The sequence below is a fragment of the Pelodiscus sinensis genome, chromosome 17 (genome assembly GCF_049634645.1).
Source record: "Pelodiscus sinensis isolate JC-2024 chromosome 17, ASM4963464v1, whole genome shotgun sequence".
NCBI lineage: Eukaryota > Metazoa > Chordata > Testudines > Trionychidae > Pelodiscus > Pelodiscus sinensis.
In genome coordinates, this window is record NC_134727.1 from 39,994,158 (window position 1) to 40,011,368 (window position 17,211).

The window sequence follows — 17,211 nt, forward strand, 5'->3', positions numbered from 1 at the left end:
AACTGCTCAAGATAGTTAAGAACAAAGCAGACTGTGAAGAGCTTCAAAAAGATCTCACCAAACTCAGTGATTGGGCTATGGAATGGCAAATGAAATTTAATGTTGATAAACGTAAAGTAATGCACATTGGAAAAATAATCCCAACGAGACATACAATATGATGGGGACTAATTTAGCTACAACTACTCAAGAGAGGGATTTTGGAGTCATTGTGGATAGTTCTCTGAAAACATCCACTCAGTGCACAGCAGCAGTCAGAAAAGCTCACCGAATGTTAGGAATCATTAAAAAAGGGATGGAGAATAAGATAGAGAATATTTTATTATCGCTATATAAAACCATGGTACGCCCACATCTTGAATACTGTGTACAGATGTGGTCACCTCATCTCAAAAAAGATATATTGGCCTTGGAAAAGATTCAGAAAAGGGCAACAAAAATTATTCGGGGTTTGGAACGGGTCCCATATGAAGAGAGATTAAAAAGACTTGGACTTTTCGGCTTAGAAAAGAGGAGACAAAGGGGGGATATGAGAGAGGTCTATAAAATCATGACAGATGTGGAGAAAGTTAATAAGGAAAAGTTAGTTACTTATTCCCATAACATAAGAACTAGGGGGGTCACCAAATGAAATTAATAGGTAGCAGGTTTAAAACAAACAAAAAGGAAGTTTCCTTCACACAGCCCACGGTCAACCTGTGGAACTCCTTGCCAGAGGATGTTGTGAAGACCAGGACTTTAACTGGATTCAAGAAAGAACTAAATATATTCATGGAGGCTAGGTCCATTAATGGCTATTAGCCAGGATGGGTAGCCTCTGTCAGAGGCTGGGAATGGGCGACAGGGGAGGGATCACTTGATGATTCCCTGTTCTGTTCACTTCCTGTGGGACAACTGACAATGGCCACTGCCATCAGACTGGACACTGGGCCAGGTGGACCTTTGGTTTGACTCAGTATGGCCGTTCTTATGTTCTAGAGCAGAGCTGGAGAAAGGCGGGCAGACCTGGGGAGCTCTGGTCTGACCTCTGAGGCAAGGCCTGAGGGCACCAGGGTGGCAGAAGGCAGCCGGTCCACACCCCTTGCCAATGCTGAGTGGCCATGGCAGACGCAGGCTGCCCAAGGCAGAGGATAGATGATGACTGGCTGTGGGTAACTGAGGCATGGTGGGTGTAGGGGAATTGGGTTCCCTGGGAGGGGAGGACCCCGGGGTGCAGGGGCACTGACTTAGGGGCAGTCTGAGAAGGCAGCAAAGGGCACCATGGCCAGGAAGGCACAATGGGCTGAACCAGCAGGAGACCTGCACCAGTGGTTAAGATAACGGCCAGCAGAGGGCGCGTTGGGTCAGGGATCTGATTCCCCAAGTGACCAGCAGGAGGAAGGGGAAGGTCGAATCAAGTCTATGTAACTTGATTCTAGTTTCGCTGCCATCCCCACAGTGGGAGGACGACAGGAACAAACACTCCCATCAGCTTCCCTTACTCCTTGCAGGAGCAGGAGTACTGGCTACCAATGGGCATGCCCTCTGAGTTCAATTTACCAGGTCTTTATTAGACCTGCTAAATCAAACTCCAGAAGATTGATTGCAGCACTGTCAATCTTCTCTGGAGTGAAGACATAGCCTATGCTGTTCTGTATCTCAGTTTCCCACCTGTAACATGGGAGTGTATCTCTGTCCTACCTCACAGGGCATTGTGAGGATAAAGATACTAAAATCTGCGAAGGCCTCAGGTCTGGTAGTAGGGAGGGCATATAACTGTCATAGATATAAGTATATTATAGGTGCCTGCATTTATATATAATAGAATGAAACCATCTGCTGACCCAATGTAGGAGAACCAATATGCCAGGAAAGAAATACACATTCACCAGCATTGATTGGAATGTTTTTGACAAAATTAGTTTTGTTAGAAAATGGCCATTTGCTGAAAGCAAAAACTTTCCCCGGCAACAAAAGTTTTGACTGCACCCCCAAAATTTGTATTTTTGTATCAACATGGAAATTGAAAGTTAATTACAATAAAAAAAATGAAAGATTAAAACAGCTCCCAATCAACATGGAGTTTTGAGCCTGTTGACACAAACCATTTTGATTGCCCCAAAGTGAATTTTTGCTGGAATTATTTTCAGGATTTTGACTTTTTCCTCCTGCTTGGGCATGCGAACCCTTTTCAAAATCTCACAGACTGTCACAGGACATTTCCCTGCCAGCTCGAATGTCCGCCCAACACGTAATCTCTCTAAAGCCAACCCGACTGTCAATGAATGCTGTGAATGGGATAGGAAAACTCATATTTGCTTCCTCACTTGGTACAAACAAACATAGTCCCCTGGAGACACTCTGGTCCATGGAGAATGGAATGTTGAACCTCCACCAGATGTTTGTAAACCTTCACTTTGAAATGTGGCACAGTACCACAAGCTGTCAAGTTGTGTAAAAACTTAAGCAAAGACAAAAACAGAATGTAATATTTACCAGATGAGATTTCTGTGTAATCTTGTTGGAATTTTGGGAGTATCCAACTCCCATGGCTTTTGAAATGAGTTCTGTATCTCCCCCCCCCCTTCCTCCTCCCCTTTCTTCTTCTTTCCCTCCTGAAGAGGGAAAGGGGAGAAAACGCATTAATGAAAGTGAAACATTTTGCATGCACAAACAACAGACACAAGATGGCCCTGGGCAATGTCAGCTGTAGATAGGTTTCTGCACAGACCGGCTCCTCTAAAATATGCACAGCCTTGGCATCTTGCTTAAAATACTGTCATGAAAATTCCATTTCTGCAACAATTCGTTGAATTAGTGCTAAGTAGGACAATATCGCTATATTAGCAGCATTCTTCATAATGTCGGAAGGCTTCCAGTGAAAAACGTTAAATCACAGTCGATCCAAAATCTTTTACAACTAAAATGCAGCCAAGATTTGAAGGTTTTTTTTTAAATTCATCCATATGATGATATGGACAAAATATTTAACAAGTTGATTTTTATTCTTTGGTTTCATGGCTAAATTAAACCTAAGTTTGTCTTTAATTCAAGTCTTTAAGATGATCTCTTTGGCTCTCAACTGAAAAAGGTTCTCCTCTTATTGGAAGAACATAAGAACGGCCATGCTGGATCAGACCAAAGGTCCATCTAGACCAAGTATCCTGTCTTCTGACAGTGGCCAGAGCCAGGTGTCCCAGAGGGAGGTAACAGAACAGGGAATCATCAAATGACCCCTCTCCTGTCACCCATTCCCAGCCTAGAGACACCATTCCTACCCCTCCTGTCTAATAAGTATTGATGGACCTACCTCCTAATTCTTTTTTGAACCCTGTTAAAGTCCTGGTCTTCACAACATCCTGTGGCAAGGAGTTCCACAGATTGACTGTGTGTTACATGAAGAAAAAACTTCCTTTTATTTGTTTTAAACCTGATACCTAATTTCAATTAGGTGACCCCTCGTTTTTATGTTATGGGAACAAGTAAATAACTTTTCCTTCTTTGCTTTCTCCACACCAGTTGTATTTCTATGTATATCCTTATCTAATCCTGGCATTTCTAAGACTCTGATCTCTATGGCACTCGACTGTGATGCCATTCAACCTCATTAAGGAACAATCTGGGTATTAACGTATAAGGTTCGTTTATCACCCCTGAAGAGGGTCTTTTGCACTGCTCAGGTGGCAGAAAGAAGTTGGAACAGGACTCCTGTTGAGGGTTCACGTTGCAGGGGGAATTCACAACTGGCACAAGGACGACAGAGCAGGTCGCGGAAGGTGTGGGGGAGGGCTCAGAATGGGAGGAGGGTGAAGCAAAGAGCATTGTGCCCTTCCTCAGCCAGTCTGTGGTTCCTTGAGACCATTCCCAGTGGACGTCGTTTATAGCATCTCCTAGGTGACTCTGACTCCTACGGGGATGGGGCTGTCTCAGATGATTTCCCAGAATCAGGGAATTGCAGTTGGTCCCGGAAACTTCTTGCCCATGCGCACACACACATATTTGGTGCAGCACAGAATCCGGCTCATCTACTTTAAAGTGATGGAGAAACTGCTCATTAACAGCCATGTAACGAGGCAACACAGTTTCCCGAGTATGTTCCCAGTCGCATCAAGATCCAGATAAACCCATGAATCTGAAAAGGGCCATGAAATATTTTTGAGGTTAATATCGAATTATTTCACATCAGCAGCAAAACATCCCTGGCACATTCTTGAGCATCTCGACTGACACCATTAACTGGAAACATGTTTTGCCCACACTTTAGATTCACAGGCATGGGATTATTTTTTTCTGTTTGTGTGAATAACAGTTGAGATTCAGAGCCATGTTTTCCAACAGGCCTCACTCCAACTCCTCAATCTGTGTGCACGCTCATTTGCATGCTCAAATAATAGAATGTGCTTGGGCCAAGAGGATTTGTGTGCACAAACTAGGTTGTTAGTGCCCTAGGTACCTAGCGTTGAAAATTGAGATCCAACCTTCAGAAATTTGGCTCTTTAATCTGAAATTCCTCCTAAATGGGAATTAGGAAGAGAAATCTAGAAACCTTGAGACTTTTCTAAGCATAATAAAAGCGAGGCTCTAAATCTGTGCTTGTATGCACATTTAGATGCGTGGGAAATATACAGAACTCTTCTTGGCATAAATAGCCACATGAACCTTTGCTAAAGTGTCCAGTTTTTAACTGAGTGACTGTTTATCGAACTGTAATGCTGATCAATGAAACGGAGATGGGCCTGAGCCAAATCTCTGTTTCTAAGCATCCCTGAACAATGGGCCACTAATAAATCAAGTCAGAATAAACTAACCAACTGCATGTGCCCTAAAGCAATGGGTCTCAAAGGGTGGTCTGTGAACCACTCGACTAGTGGTCTGCAACCATCATGCAGGTGGGCCGTGGGCTCAGGCCTTACGCTCACTGCAGCGGGGAGCCTGTGCTGGCGTGCCAGCCCCACGGTGCCCACCCCTGCAAGGTCGGAGCACCAGTGCCAGTTTCCTGCTGCACGGAGGGGCCAGTCTTGTGAGATGGATACAGCTGGTGGGGTAAGGAAGCAGCTCTGCAGCGGGAAGGGAAACCCAGGAAACCGCTCACCTGGTTGCTTTCCCCGCTGCTCCCATTGGTCGGAACCACGGCCAATGGGAACAGCAGGGGGTGGTGCCTGGGAGTGGCGGAAGGCACATAGCCATGTAAGGATCTCCTAGCCCCTTTATGCCTAGAACCTGCACCCCCATCACCCTCACGTACCTCCTCTCACTGAGACCTTGCATCCCCATCCACTCCTGCATCCATCCTCCCAACCAGATCCCCAACCTTCAGCCCATCCACCTTCTGCACCCGCCTTCCTAACCAGACCCCCCATCAGACCACTTTTGCACCCTACGTCCCACCCAGACCCCCACCCTCAGCCCCCTCCTGCACCCAACCTCCCACCCAGACCTCCCACTCCCTCCTGCACCCATTTTGCCATCATGGGTGGTTGTCTGGTGGTCCATGGAAAGGTTGGCGTTGAGCAGGGTGGGCCACGGGCCAAAACATTTGAGACCCACTGGTCTAGAGTGTCGTATGGTTTTGTAGCACAAGGCCATGGAAAGGTGTGAAGATCTCCCTGATGCTGGGTACAAGGAAGCTTGCGTCTTTCTCTGTAGGTCGCTGGTGAAGAGTCAGTTTGAGATTGCAATGAACATGTCTACTTTGGGGTCCCAAAGTTTCTGCTGGGTTAGGTGCCTCCTAACTGAACGTGCTTAGTTCTGTCATGACTGCGAAGGAATAGACTAGCTGACTTCTCAAGGTCCCTTCCAGTCTTGGATGTTACAGTCCTATGCTCTGATGCTCCTCTCTTTGAATATCCCTTGATTCCCTTCCTATAGACCTGATCCAGGATTTCCTCACTGCAAAAACTTTGCAGGATGGTCTGTATGTTCATCCTGGGAAACATTTTCTCAATGACTGGTACCTCACATTTCCCCACGAGACGCGATCGCACTGTCATCACTAAAACTAGTTCTTGGAACACTTTCCAGAAATGGACCCAGATCATCATGTCTGCTTCTGGGAGTGAAGAGGATGTTCCTTGGTGGGCAGGTGGGCAGTTGCCAGACAAGAGTAGACCCAAGGTCCACCTAGTCCAGCATCCCAATTCCTGATACCAGGTACTTCGGAGGAAGGTAGGAGAAACGCTCCACTGGGAGACATGGGATAGTAGTTAGAGATGGACTAATCCCACAGAAACCTGTGGTTTAATACCCCTTCCAAAACTTTGCAAAGCCTTCATTATTCAGAGTTCTGGTTCAGGTACATAGAGCTAGTTGTCTCTTCCCGCTAGAGATGTACCATAAGCACCAGAGGGAAAGGTCAAAGTGAGATCTCGACTTTTCCTAGGTTTGAGGGAGTCCTGATGTGACCTTCTGATTTGGGTCAAAGGGGTATGAGGTGTGAAGGCTTGGAACTGCCAGGGTACGTCTACACTGCCTGGCTATTTTGGGATACCAGAGGCATCCTGAAATAGCTACCCTGTGTCTTCACAAGCCTCCCGTTATTTCGAAATATTGTTTGAAATAATGGGCACGCTATTACGGTATCCGGGTAACCCTTGTTCCACGAGGGTGTAGGGATATCTTGAAACAGCGCGTTATTTCAAAATTTGGTGCTGTGTAGATGCGCCAATTTCAAAATAAGCTATCTTATTTAGAGTTTAGGGGGCTGTGTAGACTCACTCCTAGAGATTTGGGTGTGAGTTCCCCCTAAATGAGGGGTTCCCATTCGGGGGCTCTGGCTTGAACTAGCAAAACTTGGGCGGCAAGTCGGATCTGTGCTGGAAGCAGCAGATGGAGCAGGAGGTGTAAGAAATGCTGTGGCGCCATTTAAGGAATCATCTACTTTTGGGGGTGAGATAGCTCAGTAGTTTGAGCATTGGCCTGCTAAATCCAGGGTTAGGAGTTCACGCCTGGAAAAGATCATTTAGGGATCTGGGGCAAAATCTGTCAGGGATGGTACTTGGTCCTGCTATGAAGGCAATGGGGAGGACTTGATGACCTTTCAAGCTCCCTTCCAGTTCTAGGAGATAGGAATCTCTGTTTGTTTATTTTTTTACTGTCCCAAAGCCTATTCATTTAGATTCAGTGTTATTTTTAATAGGGCTAATACTGAAAATGCACGAGAGGTCATTACTTCCAACCACACCTGCATTAAAAAGAAAAAGAAAAACGGAAAATGACACCCCTGACACAGAAGTAGAAGTTCAAAGTGGAGGACAGAAGAAGAAGAAATGAAACCCTTATAATCAGGCGTGGTCTTAAGGGAAAAATCAAGGTTAAAAAGAATTAAAAATAGGCGCCTTTGCAAAGCTCCACTAGGTACACCAAATCGTCTCGCTTGCTTCCCGCAGTTGCGGTGCGCACTGTTGGCAGAGGTTCAAAGAGATGAAGTGTTCTTTCCTTGGGAATTGTCTTTCGCACAAAGAACGCAATTAGGGGAATACAGTAATATGATGCATTCGAAAATGGGAGCCATAACAAACTACCGCGTAAGCTGCCATGGCTAATTCTTCTGAACACTCCTTCTAACCACTTTCAAAACATTTCTGAGTTTCTGTCTATTTCCAAAATTCTGTCTGGTCCATATGAGCGAGGCAGGCCTATCAGGTGTCTAAGTGCCTATTGGGTGCGCTAATGACAAATCTGTCCCCCCGGCACAGGACGGGAGAGGGGGGGCGGAGGTAAAAAGGGAGAGAGCGTTTTCGAGTTTTACTTTTTACAATGCCGTGTAAGAGGAGCTGTGAGGAGCTCTTTTCGTGAGTGGGCTAATTGTGCCGTCTCTGATGTAGCCTCTGATTAATATGGGTAGGAATCCTTTTAGAAACCACAACAAAGAACTGTGCCGTTGGGTTAAGAAGGGAAAAGTCATGTGCTGAATGCTGTATGGAACAACGAAATGCGAGCCTGCTGAAGAAGAGGCAACAGTGTCGTGAGGACTGTGACAGTAGCTCTGGGAGGCGAGCTAGACTGCAAGCCTCGAAAGGGGCTTTTTCGGAAAAAAAAGCCTCTTTCGAAAAAGCGTCTAGACAACAACCAGTACTTCTGAAAAAGCGAGCCGCGTTTTCGAAAGAGAGCCCCCAGGCAGTCTGGACGCTCTCTTTCGAGAAAGCACAGTTAGCCTTCCATCGCGCCTTTTTTCGAAAGAGCACTTTCGGAAAAAGGCGTTCTTCCTCGTAAAACGAGGTTTTCCGCGGTCGAAAAAACTGCCGCGTTCTTTCGATTTACTGTCGAAAGAAGGCGGCAGCAGTCTAGACGCAGGGGACGTTTTTTTCAGAAAAAGGCCACTTCTTTCCGAAAAACCCCTGTAGTCTAGACACGCCCGGGGAGTCACACACGTGGTTTGGATTTGCGATTGCTTTCCTCTCCATGAGGACATAAGAACAGCCAAAGGCCCTTCTAGCCCAGTGTCCTGTCTGCTGACAGGGCCGGTGCCAGCTGCCCTAGAGGGAACCATCCCGTGACCCCTCCCCTGTCGCCCGTTCCCAGCCTCTGACAGAAGCTAGGGCACCCTCCCTGGCTCTCTTAGAAGGTCTTTCATAGTCACGGCCGGGCTGGATGCGGCAGGGGAGCCCAACCCCTGCTCCCCGGGCAGAAGCTGGGGGATGGGCGGAGACTTCCCTCACCTCCCAACCCCACGCCCCATGTCCCCTCCATCCCTGTCCCCTGCAGAGGCTGCCAGAGGAAACCTCAGCCCTGGGTCCCTGGCTGCAGCCCCGGCTCTGGAGGAGCGCTTACTCCCTGCCTGTGGGATGGCAGGGGAGCTCTGGTCTGAGGTCTCCAGTGTGGGAGGGGTGGGGAGCCAAGGGGAGCAGAGCGGGACCCCGAGGAAGGTGCAAAAAGGAGCAGGGAGAGGGGGAAGGCGGGGACCACAGGCGGAAGAGGTGGGGAGGGGTCCTTCTTGCTGTGGCCACCCAGGAAACGTTAATTGGCCCCTGGCAGTACGTATGAGTGCCCCCTTTCTAAGATGGAGGCGGAGGGGGAGAGAAAGGAACAGGCACCTGGCCTGCCGGAGGGCACACTAAGCCACAATACGACCCAGAGCTCCTGGGCTTGTGCTTTCACCCTCAGTCAAAGCCCGCTCCCTTCCCCCATCCTGAGCTCTGAGGTGATGGCTCATTGTGCTACAGCGCTCCACGTCCTCTGCCTCTGAGCGGCTCCCGCGAGGCACCTTCCGGCGCATCTGCTGCTTCTTCCCACCTGTTACAATCCCCCAGTTTTTAACCTGAGCCTGGTAAAGCCCCAGGAGCGCTCGTCGTACAGCAGCGGCAGGGTGGGTTAGCGGGCGTTGCCGGACTGCTCTCTGGAACACAGTGGGGAACGTATGGGAATGGAGCACGCGCAGGCTGGGACCCCGCTTCACTGCAAGGCATCACGCTTTGCTGAGGTCTCAAGTCGCCAGTGCCGTCAGCAATGCCAGCAGCGGAGAAGCCAGCATCTCCACTGAGGATCTCCACATGCCAAGTGTCTTCAACAATTCTTTGGCGGTCAGAGAAGGCCAGGACTTTACTAGGGTTCAAGAAAGAGCTAGATATATTCATGGAGGGTAGGTCCATCAATGGCGATTAGAGGGACGGTGTCTCTAGCCTGTTTGTCAGAGGCTGGGAATGGGTGACAGGAGATGGATAAATTAATGATTCCCTGTTCCGTTCATTCTCTCTGGGGCACCTGGAATTCGCCACTGTCGGCAGAAAGGATACTGGCTTTGGCCTGGCCCCGTCTGGCCATTCCTGTGTTCCTACAGCCTGTGCAATCAGCCTGACGTCAGAGCTGCTGGCCTCCAGGGAGACGCTGAAATACGCTGAACATGGCCTATAACTTCCACATGGGGAGAGGTCAGCTAACCTAGTGGGAATAACTCCAGCTCTTAAGGGGCCATGATATCTCCGGAAGACTCTTCTTGACCTTCGAGTGAACCGTGAATGCAGCTGGTGGAGGTACTCTTTCTCCGTGAGATAATAGTACCACAGGGGCCGCTTCTTTGATATGCCAGCATTATTGTCACCACCCTCACATTGGCCACTGCCATGAGTGAAATCTAGACCTTCTGGAATGAAGAGCACAAAGTTGAGCTAAGAGGCCACATCCCTCACATAGCAAACCCAACCCCCTGGGAGCCAGGTGCAGGAGAAGGGGAGGTATAAACCCACACCGCACCTTCCAGGTTTCATTCCTAGACAATTTTCCGGTGTCTTTGGGACTCTGTTTTCCTGGGCCCTCCTTGGTGTGACTCAGCTGAAAGATGATTTCTTGCTGCTTCGGAGAATTGCAAACCAGTTTTTTTCCCCCCGGAAAAAGCCATACTAATAGCTCCAGTAATAGGGCAACAATACATCCTGAGGTGCAAAACCAGCGCTTGTCCGGTTGGAATTTGCATCCGCAGTCATTTGGAACTTGCTGTGAACCAATAAAAGGAGTTTATCCTCAGAGAAGGTTTAGTGCCCACAAGATCCGACAGAAAACTCGTGTCCCTTGTGGAACTGAGTATATAGGAAAAATAAGACCATGTTACTAAGAATCAGCAGAGAATTGTAAGTAAACAGTGGTAATACAGTGTACTTTAGAAAAAGCAGTATTTTTCTGTCCCTTGATCTCTGACAGTCTTAAGCCAATTTTGGCAGGTACTGCTGTATTAAGTGGTCAGTCTCCCATTGTGGTCACACACTGTTTTATTGGAGGTCTGACAGCAGCAATAGGAGAGATTAAAATTAACCCTTGGGTACCAAAGGCTGTGCCGGATCTCCTTGCCAGCCATGGGGAACGCAACAAGCATTTCCATCCCTCGGCCTCGTGGGGTTAATGACAATCCGTTGCTGATTTCCCCGGACAATCAGAGCAGCAAACATGGTCTTTTTAATGAGCCCCTGAGGACAATGCTGGCACACCAGGCTGTAAAGATCTGGACAAACCAAGGAAACGTAAAATGAAAACAAACATGGAGGTTTATTTTCGTAACTCGCCAGTTGCAAACAAAATTTCATTTAATAAACCATGAAATGATTCACAGAGTTTCTGTATATTATTGTAGGCGCAGCTGGGCAGTGTAAAAGTTACTTTCCCTTTCTTTTGTGAGGCAGCCCCGGTATCCAATTCCCCTCCAAACAAAGCTGTATTTATTTATGGCTTTAATGGCTTTATCATTTTACTCCTTTGAATGCTTTCCTGCAATCAGTCAGGTGGGGATTCAACAGGGACTAGTGCTAAGAGGATCAAAACAGGGCTTAATAGGGAAAGTGTTTTGCTGATCATGTGAAGGGCCAGAATTTGTAGCAGAGCCGGGTGAATCACATACAGGGAACAATTAGATGAATTTCCCCTTTTCTTCTGCCTGTAAATTATCTGGACCAGACTATGAGATTTACAAACCTATTTGTTCAAGCTCTCATGTCAGCGCACAAGCCCGAGTTCAGGAAATCCTCACGACTTGGGAAAAGACTGGAAGTGCACTTTTAAGCATGTGCTTAAGTCCTGCTGACGTCAAAGGTACTGAAACACACGAGGAACACTAAGGATCTGCTTAAGTGCTTTCCTGTCGGGATCACATCACACTTGTGAACTATTCGTGAATAAATGCAGCTTTGCCCAGCTCTGTGACTATTCATTGTTTGTGGTACAGGATTGCTCACCTGAGGTAACTGGAATTAATTACTACTTCCTGTCTGAATGACTGACACTGTTATACACAGGAGCAGGAAAAATCAGGAGAGCTTTCACAACGGCCAAGAGAACATTGTTTATGTAACCCTCTCGTAAATATCGACAAGACTTTTCTCTTTGGTGAACAAAAGATCGGGGTCATGCGAATTCATGGATTTTGCTTGATCCGATGTCTACAGATACTTTTGGTCAATACCAAGGCAGAACACTAGTTAGGTGTCAACCAAGTGGAATTTAGCTTTATTTACAAATAAAAGCCACATCTAGACTGCAGAGTTTTTCTGGGATATCAGACATGTAAAATTTGGAAAAGCAGACGTGTTTTTTTCAGTGATAGAAATGTAGCCGTGTTAGTCTGGTGTAGCTGAAACAAAAGACAGGACTATGTAGCACTTTAAAGACTAACATGATGGTTTATTAGATGATGAGCTTTCGTGGGCCAGACCCACTTCCTCAGATCCACTATTTGATCTGAGGAAGTGGGTCTGGCCCACGAAAGCTCATCATCTAATAAACCATCTTGTTAGTCTTTAAAGTGCTACATAGTCGTGTTTTTTTCAGTATCTCTGTAAACTTTATTTTACAAGGAAGAAGGGATATTCCAAAAAAGGGTTTTTTTCTGACATTTGGCCCAGTGTAGATGGGACCTCATACGTCATGAGCAGTCCCACTGAAGTCGGGGGAGTAGTGAGTCCAATTCTGGGCCCTGCGTGACAGAAAGGATGTGGGCATATTGGAGAAAGTCCAGCAGAGGGCAACAAAAATCATGAGGGAGCTGGAGCACATGACTTTTGAGGAGAGGCTGAAGGATTTGGGTGCATTTAGTCTGCAGAAGAGAAGAGTGAGGGGGGATTTGAGAGCAGCCTTCAACTACCTGAGGGAGGTTCCAGAGAGGCTGGAGAGAGGCTGTTCTCAGTGGTGGCAGATGGCAGAACAAGGAGCAATGGTCTCATGTTACAGTGGGGGAGGTCTAGGTTGGACATTAGGAAAAACCATTTCCCTAGGAGGATGAGGAAGCACTGGGATGGTTCCCTAGGGAGGGGGTGGAATCTCCATCCCTGGAGGTTTTGAAGTCCCGGCTGGACAAAGCCCTGGCTGGGAGGTTGGAGTTAGGATTGAAAGTCTCAGAGGGGTTGCCGCGTTAGTCTGAAATGGAAAAAATGGAAAAACCAATAAATGGTCCTACAGCACCTTAGAGACTAACAAAACGTGTAGACGGTATCATGAGCTTTCGTGGGCACCACCCACTTCTTCAGATGGAACTGGGGTTGGTTCTGCGTTGGGCAGACGATTGGACTCAAGGATGCCTGAGGTCTCTGCCCACCTTAGGATTCTACACTCTCGACTGTTCAAGATCTTGCCTATAGACTGAGCTCAAGATCTGGCCCACAGATTGTGACCCATTGATACGAAAATAGCTATGGAGAAATTCAGACTTTATGAACCAGCAGCTGTAGCCCCCATGGCTTTTGGCCTGCCCAAACAACAGCTGGAAAACTTTTCAGGCTCTCTATATTCATCTCTAATGTAATGTTTAAATATGTAGTAAACACAATTGTAATGCTTCTCATTAACTGTGGAATCTTATACTCATAATTTTTGATACACAACATTACTTACCAATTAGCTTGTCTTGTTCATTTAAATGTCTTCTCTCATATTTTAATGGGAGCTAATGATGCCTTTGTTGACTTATTTAATGTTATGTAAATGTGGCTAGAAACTGTGAAGGGTTTAAACAGCAGCCCTCTTTTTGCTGACTCGTCTGTTTTTGAAGAGCGCTTGGAGTTTCCCCCAAAGTGAACAGATTGTCCTGATAAATGCACGTAACTACGCAGAGATATAACAACAATTCTGTAAAATAAGCAGCGAAAAATATTCAGTGTGAAATTTTATTTTTCCTCTTTAAATAAATGTTCAAAAGTAACTATTAGTTCATCACAGCTAGAGGAGGGGTGTATATGGCAGTTTGTCTAGTTCAGCGTGTAATTTAGGAACTGTTAAATATTGTTAGCTGTCTTTGATGCATCCACATTTTGGGCTCAGTCTTGCAAACATAAGGGATTTGTTTAATTGTGCAACACCTGAATAGTCCCATTGAAGTTAGCAAAGCGATTAACACTTATAAAGGTAAGCACATTGTAAGTGTAACTGCGATTAAATCTATAACTCGTGTTAAACTAGGACACAGATAATACCCGTGTTAAATGAAGTCGTTATAAAATACAGTCATGTACATTTTCATCCTTAAATGTTCCTGCTATCTGCCTAGCCTTAAATTAGTTCCCTTAATATAAGGACTAGAGGACACCAAATGAAATTAATGGGTAGCAGGTTTAAAACTAATAAGCGAAAGTTCTTCTTCATACAGCGTGTAGTCAACCTGTGGAACTCCTTGCCAGAGGAGGCTGTGAAGGCTAGGACTATAACAGAGTTTAAAGAGAAGCTAAATAAATTCATGGAGGTTAGGTCCATAAAAGGCTATTAGCCAGGGGATAAAATGGTGTCCCTGGCCTCTGTTTGTCAGAGGCTGGAGAAGGATGGCACAAGACAAATCGCTTGTTCATTGTCTTCGTCCATCCCCTCTGGGGTACCTGGCGCTGGCCACTATTGGCAGACAGGATACTGGGCTAGATGGACCTTTGGTCTGACCCAGTACGGCTGTTCTTATGTTCTAGCCCAACGCTGTTCAACTCCCTTTCTCCTCCACAACACGGTGCAGCTTCCTTTTGTTTCCTTTTCACGTGTGTTTCTGGACAACTGAAGGGAATCCTGGGAAACACTTTGAGGGCACGGACCAGAGCAATTTGTGAATGGGATGGTCGTGATTACCCTATTGCCCACACTTATTACTCATGCATCGAAATGGGAAGAAGGGAAACTTGCAAACATTTCCAGCAAGGAATCTGTAACCAATGGAGCACTGGTTTTTCACATCCGAGGCTTTGGAAATGTGTCAAACACACCATAGGCAATTTAAATATTTAAATATTCATTTATTCTAATGTTCCTTTTGCTAGGTACCCGCCAATCTGCATCCATTTCAGCAACTACGAAGATCTACAGCACTCTCTCTATCAAGGTAGGTTTTAGCAAAATTCACTGTGAATGAAAGAGCAGTTTTCAGTTTCTTATCGATGTTTCGGGCACTCTTTTGGGAAGTTCAATAGCCAACAATCAGAACCTCGGTACAACTCTTCCTACAATGAGCAAGTTAGAATTTCAAGGCACGTACAGGTCCCATTTGAAAGGTGTAGGAGTGCAGGTTGTCTGTCTAAAGAATACCTTCCTTTTCTCAGCATGAGTTTTTATAGAGTGTGTTGGCACAGGTGTAAATGTACAGGTATAAACTCTTAGGCTACGTCTACACTGGCATGATTTTCCGGAAATGCTTTTAATGGAAAAGTTTTCCGTTAAAAGCATTTTCGGAAAAGCACGTCTAGATTTGCAGGATGCTTTTCCGGAAAAGCACTTTTTGCAGAAAAGCGTCCGTGGCCAATGTAGAAGCGGTTTTCCACAAAGAAGCCCCGATCGCCATTTTCGCCATCAGGGCTTTTTTGCGGAAAACAGAACTATGCTGTCTACACTGGCCCAAAAGACTTTTGCCCGAACGGGAGCAGCATAGTTTTTCCGGAAAAGCACTGATGATTTTACATTAGATCATCAGTGCTTTTCCGGAAATTCAAGCGGCCAGTGTAGATAGCTGGCAAGTTTTTCCGGAAAATCAGATGATTTTCCGGAAAAACTTGCCAGTGTAGACACAGCCTTAAAGAGTACATCTACACTGCACAGTTATTTCGGAATAAGCTATTCCGGAATAGTTATTCTGAAATAGCTTATTTTGAAATAGCACATCTACACTGCAGGGAAGCCTCAAAATTAGCCTGAGGCAGGTTTCCTTAATGTAGACGTGCTGTCTCAATTTAGAGCCCCAGGAGGAATAACTTAGAATGGCCTTGGTGAGGGTCTATTTTGAAATAGCAGCAGTGGAATGTCTACACCTGCCTTATTTTGAAATAGCTATTTCAGAATAGGCGTTATTCCTCGTAGAATGAGGTTTAGAGATTTCGGAATAAACCGTCCCTAAGGGTGTGTCTACACTGCACTGTTATTTCGAGATAACTAGCATTATTTTGAAATAAAAATGCGAGTGTTTACACAGCCATTCCGTTATTTCGAAATAAATTCACAATAACAGGCGGCTTATTCCGAAATCTGTAAACCTCATTCTATGAGGAATAACGCCTCTTCCAAAATAGCTATTTCGAAATAAGCGCGCCAAGTAGACTTATCCTTAGAAATACTCTGTGGATGTCATGGGTACTCATTCTATGCTACCTACTATAAAAAGTCACGTGGGCTTACAATCAGGAAATGTCTCTGCCTAAAGTCCTCTAGCTATGCATATTATATGTGGATGACATGTACTATATTAAATTATAGCACTTGTTTTCAGACAGTGCCCAATTGTCAAGGCTGTTCCCTGCTCTGGCACTTTGAAGGTCTCTTGCATGCTTCCACCTTCTGCATTCAAATACCCTGCCCCTAAAGGCTTCTGCTTAAAAAACTCCCCAACCTTGGACATGGATATTTCTGGGAAATCCGTGCCTTATTCTTGCTTAATCTATTTCTCTCCCATCACCTTCTTTGCCTCAAACACCCAGGAAAACTGAAACAGGCAACAACTTGTTTCATTTCCAGCTTCTCCCACTCTCATCCCATTGGCTCTCCTGGCTCCCTGCCAACACTTCCTGGATACCCACCATTCTGGATTTTAACCCTTTTGTTACTGAATGCTGGGACGTTTAGAAAAGGGTAGTGTCCCTCCCTCCATCAATGTCAATAGCTTCATAAATCTCCAACTCGGGCAGATATTGCGTGCAGAATATAATGTATCGGTATGATGCACGTATAATAATATAGCTCTGTAGTATTAGTTTGACTGTTCTTTGGGCTCCTCTATAGACAGTTATGCTGCTCTTCCACCCCCCCTTCAAACTCTCCGAGTGCTTTTCTTCCAAAGACATTACTCTGACGAGCATACTTGGAAATATCCTTTCAGGTTTAATCCAGTACCAAAACCAAGATATATATGATAAGCTAAATGTGAGTCAACAGTGTGACACTGTTGCAAAAAAAGCAAACCTGATTCTGGGGATACATTGATAGGAGTGTGAGCAAGACACGAGAAGTCATTCTTCCACTCTGCTCTGAGCTGTTTAGCAGAGGATTGTGCCCAGTTCTGGGCACCATATTTCAAAAAAGGTGAAGAAATTGGAGAGGGTGCAGAGAAGAGCAACAAAAGTGAATAAAGGTCTGGAAAACATGAGCTATGAGGGAAGACTGAAAGAACCAGGCTTGCTATTTTTGGAAAAGAGAAGACTGAGAGAGGACACAATAGTAGCTTTGAAATGTTACAAGGAGGAGGGAGAAAAATTATTCTCCTTAATGTCTAAGGATGGGACAAGAAGCAATGGGTTTAAACTGCAGCGAGGGAGGTTTAGATTGGACATTAGGAAAAACTTCCTACCTGTCAGGGTGGTC

General features: G+C 45.8%; 1 long non-coding RNA gene across 2 annotated transcripts in view; it reads left to right on the plus strand.

Moving 5' to 3' along the window:
• Nucleotides 1-17,211, plus strand: part of LOC142818756 (uncharacterized) — an 87,508-nt gene that overhangs the window by 46,347 nt on the left and 23,950 nt on the right. For both annotated transcript variants that reach the window (XR_012896413.1, XR_012896412.1), the window contains exon 2: nt 14,688-14,749. This is a non-coding gene — a long non-coding RNA (uncharacterized LOC142818756). The remainder of the gene's footprint in view (nt 1-14,687; nt 14,750-17,211) is intronic.